The 6,241-nt window shown below is 34.1% G+C and overlaps 1 protein-coding gene across 6 annotated transcripts in view; it reads right to left on the bottom strand.

Moving 5' to 3' along the window:
* LOC107689342 (band 4.1-like protein 3) overlaps positions 1-3,417 on the bottom strand; it is a 52,405-nt gene extending 48,988 nt beyond the window's left edge. For all 6 annotated transcript variants that reach the window (XM_016487297.1, XM_016487298.1, XM_016487299.1 and 3 more), the window contains exon 1: positions 3,337-3,417. The gene's annotated coding sequence lies outside the window, so the exon portion shown is untranslated. The remainder of the gene's footprint in view (positions 1-3,336) is intronic.
* Between the last annotated feature and the right edge of the window lie 2,824 nt (positions 3,418-6,241).

Below are 6,241 nucleotides of genomic sequence, written 5' to 3'. Positions count from 1 at the left end.
GTCACATGATTCTTCAGAAATCATTCTAATATGCTGATTTGCTGCTCAAGAAACAGTTCTGATTATTATCAATGTTGAAAACAGTCGTGCTGCACAATATTTTTATGGAACCCGACTTATTTGAGGTTTCTGTGGCCTAGTGGTTAAAGATTTGTGCTGATAATCGGAAAGTTGAAGGTCAATTCATAAAGTATCATTAAGTTGGAAACTTACTTTAACCTGCAATAAACATGCTGCAAATCAAGTTACACGACAAACCTCTGAAGAAACTTTGTCCACATTCACACACACACAGTCCTCTGTCTCTTGATCAATACATGATATTGATTTACAATCAGCTACATTCTACAAGTGACTCCTGGCATGCAAGAAACATGATCTAAACACTATAAGCATGCAAAGTCAAAGCGACAAAGTCGTCTGCACTGCAAACCGGAATCAGCAGAGCCGTCTATGACTTTACTGTACTAGTTTAGTCACATTACATTATGCCACTCGCTCTCAGCGTAAATGAGGACTAACACCAAGCACGACGTAATAAAGCAACAAACAACTGATTTTAATTAGGATAATGAGTTTCAAATATGTAAAAGAAAACAATGCAATAGTTTGCGAAGCAACGCTCCGTGACCAAAAGTTGCAGCAAAAGCTACAAGCCGTTCACACCAAGGTCGATATCTATTATTATTATTATAAAGTTTTAATAGTTGTTTTGATTCTACGAGAAAACTATAATGTGGAGCGGTATCGTTGGAATCACTTTCAGAACTATTTTATTCCAGCTGATGAACCATAGATGCCCTATTTGACTGCTCCAGATACGTGCGCGTCCGGCATTTTGGAACGGTCAACTTGTCGTTATTTATCATAATAATCAATGAATATTCAAAGATATACATGCGTATAAATTGCATATATGACGCACACAGTCAACTGCTGCTCGAGGGTTCGCAGACCGTTACAAAAATGGCGGCTGGCTTACGTATCGCAGCCCATAGAAAGTCGGTAATGAGGCATCTATGTATATATCGGTGTTAATCTCGTTGACGAATAATTTTCTTTAACGACATTTTTTTACCGTCGAAAACGAGACGATAACGTAATAAAAACTCTTTTTGAATGACAAAAACAGTCGCGAAAATCTATTGACATTTTCGTCACCGAATAAAAACGAGACGACAATTTTTACGTGATATTTAGCCCATGGAATGCGAATTGTACCCAGTCAAAAAACATGTATTTTACAACCAAATCCCGCACAAAAGCGCCTCTCAAACAGCGCACGATTGCTGAAATCAGTTCTCTCTCGCGTCTTAGCGGCGAAATACACACAAAATTATCTCAAATTGTTTTGACGAGCATTCACGTAAACACACCCGGTTATGTTTTAAGTGAATGTAAACTGTTTGGAGAATATCGGATGCGTGTAGCAGTATATTGAATACTTGTGCATTTAGTTTTAAAGGGACAGCAGACTAATTTAGTTGGGAGTCATCTGTGTCCTTATTGTTAATGAATCAACAAAAGAAAGAGAGAAAATCACTCACTGCTCCTGAATGAATCACTTTAGTACCCCTAATTTGTACCTAATAATTTATATGTCTGCTTGAAAGAATGAAGGATGCTGTATGCAAGTTGTTATAAAGAATGCATGTTATATAACCATTGCTATTTCAAGAGAGTACCGTGTTCTTGTTTCTTTATGAGAAGTAGTTTTATTTAATTTTGAGATAAAGACATGTTACGTGTCAAAGCAGTTAAATATGTGTCTACATTGATTGCATGTTCAAATGGGTTCTCCGGGAATACATAATGAGTTTGGAAATTGTAGAGATTTGCTTAATAAATGCATTACAGTGTAACTAAACCCATTAGATTTAGTCGAGTAAAATCGTATATTTAGTCGAGTAAAATCGTATATTTAGTCAAGTAAAATCTTATATTTAGTCGAGTAAAATCATATATTTAGTCGACTAAAATCTTATATTTAGTCGAGTAAAATCATATATTTAGTCGACTAAAATCTTATATTTAGTCGAGTAAAATCGTATATTTAGTCGACTAAAATCTTATATTTAGTCGAGTAAAATCTTATATTTAGTCAAGTAAAATCTTATATTTAGTCGACTAAAATCTTATATTTAGTCGAGTAAAATCGTATATTTAGTCGAGTAAAATCTTATATTTAGTCGAGTAAAATCTTATATTTAGTCGAGTAAAATCTTATATTTAGTCGAGTAAAATCTTATATTTAGTCGAGTAAAATCTTATATTTAGTCGAGTAAAATCTTATATTTAGTCGAGTAAAATCTTATATTTAGTCGAGTAAAATCTTATATTTAGTCGAGTAAAATCTTATATTTAGTCGAGTAAAATCTTATATTTAGTCGAGTAAAATCGTATATTTAGTCGACTAAAACTAAAACAATTCAGATGACTAAAACTAAATGGCAATTTAGTCCTAAGACTATAACTAAAACTAAATCAAAATTTGCTGTCAAAATTAACACTGGTATATATATTTCTATGTGATGAATGATAAAAATACTGACAGCCAATCAGAATCTGCCTTTAAAGAGCTTGATCATTTAAAGTGGCAGACGACAAAACTGCAGCGAGCTTAATAATAATAAACAGAACGTTTCCATCCCACGGTGTGAACGCTAAATAATATAGTTTTCGTTCTTGACGTGAACCAGCTATTAGTCTTACATTTTCTCAAGACCTATGCATCCATTGACCAATGAGAACGTTAGAGGGACGGGTCCAGCACACTGCAAAAAAATATTGTTTTCTAAGTTGTAAATAAAGTTAATTGGAGTATGTTTTACATGAAAAAACGATTTCAGTCTTTCTACATCAAACTTAACGCTTATTTCAGTGTGTTACCGTTTCTTATCGGATCACATCTGTCAAGCGTGTGAATATTTAAAAGCACAAAACGCGCCAAAAATAATAACCGTCGCGTCAAAAATAATAATAATCACACAATATATAGGCTACAGTACATCAAAATCTCAAGCTTTCTGCATTTCTCAGCCAGTTTTTGGTTAAATATCCAGCGTTTGACAGCGCATAAATCAGGCTTTATGAATAACTGTCCTCATAAAACATCTGTAATATACTGTAATACACTGAACTACTGAATGTAACGTTATGTTATATTGAACACGCAGATGTTTCGCTGCTACGCCTTTCAAACATAACGTAAACGTCACTGAACCGAACAAACCAACAGATTTATTTCATCCAGACCGTTCAGTGCATCTGTAGGGAAGCGTGTCAGTCAAACGCGTTAATAAACGCTAGAAAACAACACAAACTCGTTAACGTTACCGTACGTTTCGCTCCTCGGGCTCTGCGTCGCGTTCCTCTCTCACCGACTCAGGATTCAAACTCACGTCACCGTCATCACGCACTGTACGTAACAGCTGAGCGCGCGAGATCAGACGAGCAGTTGTGACGCACGCAATACTGCAACATAGCGTACAATATCTACAGGTACATAACGCTGTATAAAAGATGTTTTATACGTTTTCAATGAAAAAAGAAAAGAAAAAAAATCTGGTGAACCATATCATATTATTTGGTAAATTTCATATACTCGGCAAAAGCAAAAGGATATCATTATTATACAATTAAAAATGCTAAAATTATTATATAAAAGTATTCTAAAAAATGTTTTAAGGTCGAATTATTTTTTTCTTGGCTCTCTTAAATGCACTGAAGAAAAAAACTAGAATTGTTTATTACCTAAAGATTTAAAGTTAATTGAAACGTAAAACCCGGAAATGCTGTCTTTGTTTATTTATTTATTTATTTATTTATTGTTTGTTCTCAATTTATTTTATTTTAATTTACTGATTTACTTAATGAAATTTATTTATCTCATTTTATTTATTTAAATTTACTTTAGGTGAATTCCATTATAGACAAAATTCTACACGAAAGCAAAAGACTAAACAGAATTGTTTGCTTCTCAACTCTATTAAAGGTATTGATGAAAAAAATCTAGATGATCTTGATTTTATTTGCAAAACATTTCAAGTTAAATGAAATGTAAAAACCTGAAATACTGCCTTAATTTAATTTTTGATATTTTATTTGTATTTAATTTATTTAAAATGTATAAATGAATTTCATTTATTTGTTTTTATTTTATTTTTCTGTAAACTCCATAGTAACATGTCATTTTTTCTTGGATGTCTTGTTTATCTGTAAATTCTCTGAGTTGTGTCAATATATATTACTTATTATTATCGCTGGGGTATATTTGTAGCAATAGCCAACAATACATTGTATGGGTCAAAATTATACATTTTTCTTTTATGCCAAAAATCATTAGGATATTAAGTAAAGATCATGTTCCTTGAAGATATTTTGTAAATTTTCTACCGTAAATATATCAAAACTTCATTTTTGATTAGTAATATGCATTGCTAAGAACTTCATTTGAACAACTTTAAAGATGATTTTCTCAATATTTAGATTTTTTTGCACCCTCAGATTCCAGATTTTCAAATTGTTGTATCTCAGCCAAATATTGTCCGATCATAACAAACCATACATCAATGGAAAGCTATTTATTCAGCTTTCAGATGATGTATAAATCTCAATTTCGATACCCTTATGACTGGTTTTGTGCTCCAGGGTCACATATATTTGTGTGTCTCAAATAGGATCTGTTTGTTAATCATGACGTTTTGGCATTATAAGTGTATTTATACATCCTGTGTTTATACATGCAACACTAAATCCAGATCTATAATACACAGGCACCCTCTCACACACACAAGTAAAGCGTCTCGTGGTCGGTCTGCAGGGACTGAGGTCTGTTTTACTGCACGCTTATGAGCTTCACACAAACCTCGGCTCGCGTTGGGCCTCTATAGAGAGTGAAATGCGTGTGCCTCTGATGACAGAGCGCGTCTGCGGCGTTGGCTTCGTTCCTCTGTGCTCCTTCATGGAGCTTTTACTCTGCTTTTAACAGATGGAGGCTCCCTGGGTGGAGCTGCTTCAGATTTAAAGGCATTAAACTAAATCTACTAAAGATCTGCTCAAGTTTTAACACGCTGAACGTGAAGACACCCATGCATTTGCTCACTGCTGTGGCTATTTGTAGTTTAATTTGTATTAATTTAATTTGTAACTTTAAACGCTTTCACTATCCAGTCGAGTAACACCTACATTACGTGCCTTTGAAAACCACAGAAGTAAAATGAGTTTGAAGTTACACAAACGAAGACAAAGAACACTGCTGAATCAGAAACTAGATTATAATCTGAACGATTTGTATAAACAATCAGCTAAACAGAAAGAGAGAGACATTATACTTTTACAAATATCCGTCAGACGTTTTACAAATGAGAAAGAAGCTGTTTATCATGGAGGAGCAAAAATATTAGCTTGATTATATTTTTAATATTGAATGAACCAGAGAAGTCAGAGAAGTGCAAATGTGGAAGAGTTAGAAAATAAAAGATCTGCATTTAGAAAGTCAATTTAAGTGTCTGATACATAGAAAGAGAAATAAATACTGAAAAGACAACAATGGATGATCTGCAGTGAATGGGTGCCGTGGAGAATGAGAGTCCAAACAGCTGATAAAAACATCACAATAATCCACAAGTAATCCACAGCACTCCAGTCCATCAGTTAACATCTGGAGAAGACAAAAGCTGAAACTAATCCAGCATTAAGACGCTTTTAACTCAAATACATTGAGTCCATAATCCACAATAACGCTTCCTCCAGTGAAAAAGTGCATCTGCTGTTGTCTCTCACATCAGAATCCAGCCACATATGTGTTTAGAGCTGTTTAAACGCTGCTTGATCTGTGCAGATTCTCACAGATTTTCACTGGAGGAAGAGTTATTATGGATTATGGACTTAATACAAACACACAGCTTTTCTATTATATTTTAGACGGAAGCAACAGTTTGAAGTTAAAAACGTCTTAATGATGGATTTTGGATGAACTATAGCTTTAAGCTTCAAGCATCTTTCAGTGGCAGAAAGTCTTTATTTAAACTCCAGTAAATCTGCCATCACTGACAACAGCTCATCACTCCCGAAAACTACTGAATAATAATGACTTACAAGAACAGAAACAGAAAGAACATCTGCTCTAGTGATTTACTCACACACACACACACACACACACACACACACGCACTCTCACACACACTCTCACACACACTCACACTCACACTCACTCTCACACACACACACACACACACAC

Source organism: Sinocyclocheilus anshuiensis, unplaced genomic scaffold (genome assembly GCF_001515605.1).
Source record: "Sinocyclocheilus anshuiensis isolate Anshui unplaced genomic scaffold, SAMN03320099.WGS_v1.1 scaffold1533, whole genome shotgun sequence".
Classification (NCBI taxonomy): Eukaryota; Metazoa; Chordata; class Actinopteri; order Cypriniformes; family Cyprinidae; genus Sinocyclocheilus; species Sinocyclocheilus anshuiensis.
Note: the sequence above shows the minus strand (reverse complement) of the source record. Positions and strands in the feature narration are given on the sequence as shown.